We start from the raw sequence: 9,383 nt of genomic DNA on the forward strand, positions 1-9,383 counted from the left end.
GAGATGGTTCTGAAATTCAGGTGGGATAGACTCAAAGTCATTTTTTGGTTGCCTTGGATTTGGTTTAATTTTCCTCGGCTTCAGCTTGAATTTGCATATGAGTAGTTGGTGGTCTGTTCCACAATCAGCTCCTGGCCTAGTTTTCACAGCTGATATCGAGCTTCTCCAGCGGTAGAGTGAAGTACCAGGATTCACAATCAAAATATTTGTGTGTTAGAAAATAAAAGCAGTGCGTGGGAGAGGGGGACATTTGCCTGGAAACTGTCTGAGAGAACAGAGGTAGTCGAGGGAAGCACTGAGGAGTCAAGAAGTGAGACCACATGAGATATCTCAGTGCATGGCCAAGTCACACTAACATAATGGTAGGACGGGAGATGACCTGGAATATGCACTGCCCTGTCTGAGGGCCTAGTCAGCAGTGAGTTGTGTGCTACCCCAAAGGTCTCTCCTCTCTAGTGATTCAAATCTCCAGCCAGTCCAAGGGAGAAATATGAGCCATCTCCTCCTGTATGAGTCACAGCTTCAGAAACTCAGTGGAGCATTAGCTATGAGTCTGTTGTGACTCTACAACAATGAGTTTTTAAGTAAGAACTATGTTTGTGCACACATGTGCCTATGTGCATGTGTATATGCATTCATGAGTATGTGCTACTCACCAGGACACTGAGAGATGAAGCAAAGCACCAGATCACAAAGCCAGCATCCTGGTCCTGGTATAATAGAAGTTACGGTGCCAGTTTTGAGTCTCTCATGTCTTGAACAATTACAAACGTCACAATAGTAATGGTCTCAATATTATCTGCTCAGCCAACCTCTGACGGGTCAATAGCAGAAAAAGGAGTTCACTTCAGAGAGTTGTAACATAGTAAAATGTGCACCTCCAAAAAAGGAAAATGGGCCTGCATCTTCCTCAGTTGGGCCATCTCTCAGCTAATTCTGCATCTTCCTCACAGCTATACTTAATTTTTCTAATTTTTTTCTTCATCATTCTATATATTCCATTTCCAGGGAAACTCTCCTTTCAAACTAGGTCAGCTTTCCCATTATATCCTTCTTTTTACTTCTCACAATTGTAGCTAATTATTTGTAACTGGTTATTTAATGCTTGCCTCTCTTTTCTCTTTTTTTATGTGGTTGCCTTACCATTACATTACATAACTCTCTGTCAAATGAATGGTCACTTCACATCTGACAGTCTCTCTGACATATAATAGCAAACATCCACTTTTAGAAAGCTGCAGAAAATAAAAGTCCTTTTCATTCTAAGGTCAGATCCCTTCCTTTATACCTTTGTTTTCACATCCAAAAGGCCCGGTGATAAGCAGACCAGGGGCTGTGCACTTAACAGAGTGGCAGGCGTTTGTAGACACATAGGTGCACTTAATGGATGTGACGACATTTGATGGCAGTGATGACTAAGCCGCTCTCCAGCGCTCATTGAGATAGATATAGATTTCTATTTAGAGTAAATGTAGCCATAATGACAGCAGCAGTCATCACCATAATAGCTAACTCAAAGAAGCAGTTTTCATCCAGAGTGCAGAGAGGCTCTTATTTAGCCTGCTCCCTGACCCAGGTAAGCCCTAACACGTCTTCCTGCACACTCCTGTGCTTCTCGGACTGTAAACCGGAAACTCACCCTGACTGATTCAGTTCATGTCTCTACGCCTCATTTGAACTGCTTCACATGATTAATGAAAAACAGTTGACAGTTCGAACCCACCAGTGGCTCCAAGGGGTCAAGATGAGCCAATCTACTTCTGTAAGGAGTCACTACCCTAGAAACTACCTGACAGAGTTGCCTTGGGTCAGCATGACTTGATGGAAGTAAGACTGATTTGGGGTTAGATGCTCAACAGGGAAGACTGGTAGCCCAGTGGGTTCATGGTTGACTGCTAACTGAAAGGCTGGCAGTTCTAATCCATCAGCCGTTCTGTGGGGTGGGGTGGGGGGGAGACAGTCTGCTTGTATAGTGATTTATAGTCTCAGAAATCCTATGAGACAGTTCTACTTTGCTCCATAGGGTCACTATGAATTGGAATCAACTCTGTAACAATGAGATTTATTTTTTCTTTATATCTGCTTACAATCAACCATTTATCTATTTTTTAAAAAATACATCTGCAGCACCTATAATGCTCTGTGCTGAGCAACTGTGACTATCCTCAAATGCCTCATTCTCTATTATGTTACAGGGGAGGGCTATCTTCCCTCCAGGTTTGTAAGGGGAAGAATGGAAGAGGGGAGGAAACCTAGCTCATGTAGTATTCAGAATGCATTGTTTCCACTAGTCCACAGCTAATCAATTTCTTTATGGGAGACAGAATTGTCTGATCCGCACTTAGTGGGGGCAGTAGTGGTTCAGTGGTAGGATTCTCACCTTCTCTGGAAGATCTTGAGTTCCATTCTGGCCAATGCACCCCATTTGGAGAAACTACCTACCTCTCAGTGGAAACTTGAGTGTTGCTCTGATGCTGAATAAATTTCCACAGAGTGTACAGATTAAGACTGGGAAGAAAGGGCTGGTGATCTACTTCCACAAATCAGTCAGTGAAAACTTATGGACCACAAAGGTCTGACCCACATGGGACCATGAGAATAACACAGGACAAGGCAATGCTTCCTACCATTGTGAGTGAGTCGGGGGGCTCTCTCCACAGCAGCTGGAAGTTCCCCAATAACAATTACAATAACTTAAAAGGATTTGATAAACCAAAGCGAGAAACCATGAAAAGAAAGAATACAGGCAGAGAACAGTAAATAGAAATGATCTGAGGGAGGAATATAGATAGCTAAAAATGTTCTTTTAGATGCTATTAGAAAAAGAAAACCTCCCAGAAGGACACTGTGGCTGCAGCTTTTGTGTGGCCTCACTCAGCGATGTGGTGAGATTCTAAAGAGGACAGGTTACAGAGGAAGCACCATGCGGCGAGAAAAAGAAAGAGGACCAAAACAAAGCCTGGGAAAAAAGGGGCCACACAGCAGGAGCAGGACAGAAAGCTGAAGATGGGTCTATGGCACCTGGGTGCCTGCTCCGGGACAGCCCCCCTGTAGACGGGTTGTGTAACACAGGTCACTATGTGCCACTCAGGTATCTGCACTTAGCTCTTGACTCTCAGGCTGCTGAGTGGTGTGTGTGGCATCCCAAGAAAAGCTGAGCTCTGCCCATAAAGGAGGGAGCCTCGTCAACACATTGGTTAAGAGCTTTGTTGTTAACCAGAAGGTTGGCATTTCAAACTCACTAGCCACTTCTTGGTAGAAAGATGTGGCAGGCTGTTTTCAGAAAGATTACAGCCACTTGGCATCAGGACAGCCACCCAGGCCCTGGGGAGAGCTGCTTGGTGTATATGAGGAACTTTATCTAAGTCACTTTTCTCCACCTCCTCCTTCAGGACAGCTGTAAGTAATGTTTCCAAAGCCCTTTTCATTGTAACTCATCTCTCTAGGTTTGCTCTCTTCCTTATAGGTAAGCTGAACAGAGTCTTGTTCCAGAATCTGAACCCTGAGCCCAGTTCCAGAGACAAAAGGGAAATGTAACTGCCAGCAAAGGAAATGAAGGTGGATGGTGTCTCAGAGTTCAGCCAGCCACTCCCACTGGACTCACCCACGCAAATACCTTGCAGTCCAGAGGGCAGAAAACATCATGAGAATATCTTCTAACGGAATAAGAAGGCATGCAGCTTCAACTCAAGACCACCAGTAAAGCGGGTTCCCCTTTCTTTTCATTTTAGTGCCTCTATTCAGCATGACTGACTCAGAAGAATGGGAATCCCAGAACACTTGATCATTCTAATGTGAAACCTATACATGGACCAGGAGGCAGTCGTCAGAACAGAGCAAGGGAACACTGCATGGTTCAAAAATGGGAAGGGCGTACGCCAGGGATGTGTCCTGTATCCATACCTTTTCAACCTATATGCAGAACAGATTATCTGGGAGGCTGGGCTCTATGAGGAGAAATGTGGGGTCAAGACTGGTGGAAGATCTATCAACAATCTGCATTACACAGATGACACAACCCTGCTTCCTGAAACTGAGGAGGACCTGAAGCGCTTGCTGCAGAGGGTCAAGGACTGCAGCCTACAATATGGATTGAGGCTCAATGTCAAGAAGACAAAGATTCTCACCACTGGGCCAATTGGCAACATCAGGATGGATGGTGAAGAGATTGAGATTTTACACAGCTTTAGTTTGCTTGGCTCCACAGTCAACACTCTTGGCACCAGTAGCCAGGAAATTAAAAGGTGTATTGCCATGGGAAATTCTGCTGTTAGGGACCTCTCCAAAGTACTGAAGCGCAATAGTGTCTCTCTAGGGACTAAGGTGCGTCTGATAAAGGCCATGGTCTTTGCAATCACTTGTTATGCATCAGAGAGCTGGACAGTGACCAAGGAGGATAGAAGGAGAATTGATGCCTTTGAGCTGTGGTGCTGGAGAAGACTATTGAGAGTACCATGGACTGCTGGGAAAACAAACAGATTCATCTTAGATAGGGTTAAACCGGGTGGCTCCTTGGAGGCAAGGATTCTGAGGCTCTGTCTAACATACTTTGGACATGTTGTAAGGAGGGACCGGTTCTTGGAGAAGGACATCATGCTTGGTAGGGTGGAGGGACAGCACATGAGGGGAAGGCCCTCTAGGAGGTGGATTGATTCAATGACTGGGGTAATCGGGATGGGAGTGTTAGAGACAGTGCAATTGGCACAGGACAGAGTGGAGTTTAGGGCTGTTGTACATAGGGTTGCTATGAGTCAAAAGTGACTCGACAGCACATAACAATAACAACATTCAGCATGAAGCAGCCAGAGACTCTGCACTCCCATTCCAAAATGGGAAACTCACAAATAAAAAAGACAATCTCTTTGTTTAAAAAAAAAAAAGTCACCACTGGACTACGCCTACCATTCTCCTGTCTTTTCTAGTTTCTGCCAGATCTTTCACATTTCCTTTACCCGCTCTCTCCACCCACCAAATTGTGCAGCCTTATCCTTCTGCTCTCACACCTTAATCCCTTGAATCTCCATACATGGTTTTTACAATAAAAAATTTTAAAAATTATTATGCCAATCCATCTTATCTTGCCAATGTCTAGTATGTCAATATATATTCTTTCCATTTCTTTCTTAACTGTGTCCAATTTTCCTATAATCACACTGCTTATATTTCGTGTCCTAACCACTACTGTCTGTTCCTTCTCCTTTGTGATTCCCAATAGCAGGATTAAGCCTCTAGTACTATATCTGCTAATCTAGGTGTGCTCTATTATACAGAGCATTTTCAAAGTGTTTTAGAAAAGGATTGTGAATTCTTTTCCCTAGTCTGTCTTAATTTGGATGCCAAACTTTAGAGCAACATCTGACAGAAAAACATTTAACCAAACCAGCAGATGAAAAGACCCTGCCCCATCCATTACACACCTAACAGATTTGGTGTTGGTCCCATTCCCCCACCCCCAACACCATCACTCCAACACCTCCTTCTTCCCTCCCTCCAGCCAATCCTGATAAGGTAGATCATGCCTCTGGCCATTTCTGTTTACCATTTTCTCTTTACTCTCCTGTGATATTGGTGTGTACTTCAAAATGAATGTATTAGTAAACAAACAAAAAACCCCTAGGCTTTTGTCTTCAGAATGTAGAGAACAACACACTTACCTCCTCCAGGATTGTAGTAAAGAGTTTGGAAATTAGAAAACAATATCACTAATACGACACACAAGCAAAATCCTGCTAAGGAGTCAATGTCAGATGGATCTTGGTTGAAAGCAGGTCACTGTTATGTTGACTATGCAAAGGCATTTGACTATGGATCACAACAAATTGTGGCTAACCTTAAGAAGAATAGGAATCCCAGAAAAACTTATGCCTGGATCAGGAGACAGTCCTCAGAACTGAGCAAGGGAACACCTTATGGTTCAAAATCATGATAGGAGTGCATCAGGGATGTCCAGTCTCCAAGCCTTTTCAATCTATATGCAGAGCATATTATTTGGAAGGCTGGACTTTATGAGGAAGAATGTGGCATCAGGATTGGAGGAAGACTTGTCAACTTAAGCAGATAATATAATCTTGCTTGTTGAAATTGAGGAGAATCTGAAGTATTTGCTGAAAAAGGTTAAATAAAGACTGCAGTCTGGAATGTAGATCGAAACTCAACAAGACAAAGATTGTCACCACTAGGCCAACTGACAGCTTCATGATAGATTGGACCAGGAGAAAAGATTAAGGTTGTTAACAATTTCAACTTTTTTAGCTCCACAATCAACACTCTTGACACCAGCCATCATGAAATCAAAAGATTTCAAAGATTTCCCGTTGCATTAGGAAAATCTGCCATCAAGGACCTCTTCAGAGTGCTAAAGAGAAACAATGTTAGACTAGAAACTAAGGTGTGTCTGATCCAATTCACAATTGCTTGCTGTATATCAGAAAGCTGGACAGTGACTAAGGTTGACAGACAAAAAATTAATATCTTTGAGTTGTGGTGCTAGTAAAGAGTATTGAGCACACCATGGACAGCCAAGAGAACTAACAGGTTTGCCCTAGAGAGAGTGAAACCATGTTGCTCTTTGGATGCAAGGATTTTGAAGCTCTATCTGACATACTTAAGGCATGGTGCCAGGAGGGACCAGTCCTTGGAGCAGAAATCATGCTCAGAAGGATGGAAGGACAATGCAAGAGAGAATAACCCTAAAAGAGAAGAACTGACACAGTAACTGGGGTACAGGTGGTAGATGAGTCACAAACAGCGAGATTGGCTCAGGATAGGACAAGGTTCAGAGCTATTGTCCATAGAGTCTTTAGGAGTGGTAACAGATGCCATGACACATAACAAAATCAATTCAAATCATTGCTGTTGAGTAGGAACCAACTCACACCTGACTCTCCATTGAGTATCTGAGAGTAACTCTCATGGGAGGAGACCCATATTTCTCTCAGTGCCACCCATGAATTTGAACTACCAGAAAGTTATGACTTTAATAGCACCAATTCCCTGCAAAGGAACAGAGTCAGACATGACTGTGCTAGACAAGAGGGATGGATTTCCAAGGTCGTTGTGGTTTATTTTTTTAATTTTATCTTTTTTGTTTTGGTTTTTATTTTTGCTTTTAGGGGGAATGGAAGTGGGAAAGTAAGACAGGCATTTGTATACTAGAGGCAGCAAAGATCTCTTTAAATCACAAGCTATTACAAATTTAAAAGGCAGCTATCTAGAGCTACATAAATGCAATTAATGAGGGATCTTTCTTTAAAGTTCAAACAAGAGCAGATGGAGGAAGAGTTCACAACATTTGGTGTGCTTCTTGGGGAAAAGAATCCATTGTAGCACAAAGCAATGTGGGGTGAAGTACTGAGAGGCAAGAAAGGAGAGGGCTGATGAACCAGAATTAAGAAATCTAATGGAACATACACAAAATTAAACTAGGAGATTTTCTTTAGTCTTGTCAGGAGTTTGCAGTTAGTTACCTGCTGCTGATGAGTTCATTCTGACTAACAGTTGTCCCTCAAAGAGTTTCCAAGGTTGTAACTCTTTAAGAGAGAGACAGTTCATCTTTTTCTCTCAGAGTAGCTGGTGGCTTCGAACTATTGACCTTTGGATTAGCAATGCAATTTAGAATGCACTGCTGTTGTTGTTATTTGGTGCTGTCAAGTCAACTGTGGCTCACAGTGTCCTGTGGACAACAGGTCTGAATCTTGCCCTTTTCTGTGCCATATTCACAATCTCTGTCACACACAAGCCCATTGTGGTGGCAACTGTGTCAATCCATCTTGATAAGGGTCTTCCTCCCTTTCTTTGACTTTGCACCTTTCCAAGCATAATATCTCTCTCCAAGGACTGTCCATACGGTTTTCTAAGTCCTGTTATTTCAAAAAGGGTTGGCCAGTCCTGCTTCTTAGTCTGTCTTAGTCTGGAAGCTCTGCTGAAAACTGTTCACCATGGGTGACTCTGCTGGTGTTTGAAAGACCAGTGACATAGCACACTAACATGCAAGCCACCACAGTATGGCAATGTACAATGCCATAGAGCTCTTCATTAGTAAGGGGTTAAAAACGTGAGCATCAGGACCCTACAAGGAGTCATCTGTAACTTCTTGTTACTACAATATACCTAGTATATCACATCTCTCACTTAACATTGATATTATCTTTGTGAAGCTTTACTGAAATGTTTTTACTCATTCTTCAAACAAACACACTAAAATTACTTCAAAAATCTCTGGTGTAAATAGTTAATGCACTTGACTGCCAACTGAAAGGGTGGGATGTTCATTCTACTCAGAGTCATCAAGTAGAAACAAGTTTGGCAATCTGCTGTATTTTCACCCAAATATTGTTCACATTCTATAATGTGAAAGTTATTTTTGTAAGTGAACTTCTATATTTTTCATAGATGCTTATGAAAATACCTCAAGGAATTGGGGCATGGTGTGGGTGTCAAAAATAAGAAGAACACAATCATTATTTTCAGTAAAAATACAGTACTTCTTGAAAAGTCAGTCACTGAAAACCCTGTGGAGCAGTTTTGCTCTGACATGCATAGGATTTCCGTAAGTTGGAATCATCTTGATCCAACTAGTTTTATTGGTTTTTTTAAAAATAAAATTACTTCATTTCAGACTGCATTCACCAGATATATTGATTTAGAAGCAAGATTTCAGAACAAAGATGTAATATATATTCTCTAATTTAGTGTTTATCTCAGAAGTTATAATCCCTTGGGTGGTATCCCTCCATCATTGGTTAAAATTATGTTACATGAATATCATCTCTTGTTCTCAGATTTCAAACTGGAAGATGAGGTGGACAGTGGCTAGAACAGTATTTTCTAAGCATAGCATAGTACCCAAAGCAGATATTGTTCATTCTTTAAACACTTCTACCAAGTTACATTCTCAGTATAATTTTCAGCATAGTCGCAGGAAGCCATTATCTCTGACTGGTGTAGGAAGGTCAGATAAAGTCTGCTTGGCAATCCAATTCTAACCCACATTGTTGTTTTCCAAAAGCAGTAAGAATAGTCACGTTGTGAGCAAGGGTCAGAATTTTGAATCTTAAGGAGGTATAGTATCATATGATACTATATTTGCCCTGATAGACTTGAAACAATAGTGCAAATATTAGTTATGTCTGAGTATGTGTGCGTGTTCAGTTAACTGCCTCTTAAAAAAAAACTTGCCAGAGGGTTCAGCTATGGATTGGTTCTGATTCAACAGTACACAATAACAACGTGTGTGTGTGTGTACACAAACATATAATATTATCTCAGTATAAGATATATCTATATATCTATGAGGTGGGTTGATTCAGTGACTGGGATAATTGGGATGGGAGTGTCAGAGACAGTGCGATTGGCACAGGACAGAGCGGAGTTTAGGGCTGTTG

At 41.9% G+C, this 9,383-nt stretch overlaps 1 pseudogene; it reads left to right on the plus strand.

Moving 5' to 3' along the window:
* Positions 1–1,480: 1,480 nt before the first annotated feature.
* LOC102861138 overlaps positions 1,481–9,383 on the plus strand; it is a 99,214-nt pseudogene continuing 91,311 nt past the window's right edge.

The sequence above is a fragment of the Elephantulus edwardii genome, unplaced genomic scaffold (genome assembly GCF_000299155.1).
Source record: "Elephantulus edwardii isolate Elephantulus edwardi_28Jun2011 unplaced genomic scaffold, EleEdw1.0 scaffold00031, whole genome shotgun sequence".
Taxonomy (NCBI): Eukaryota; Metazoa; Chordata; class Mammalia; order Macroscelidea; family Macroscelididae; genus Elephantulus; species Elephantulus edwardii.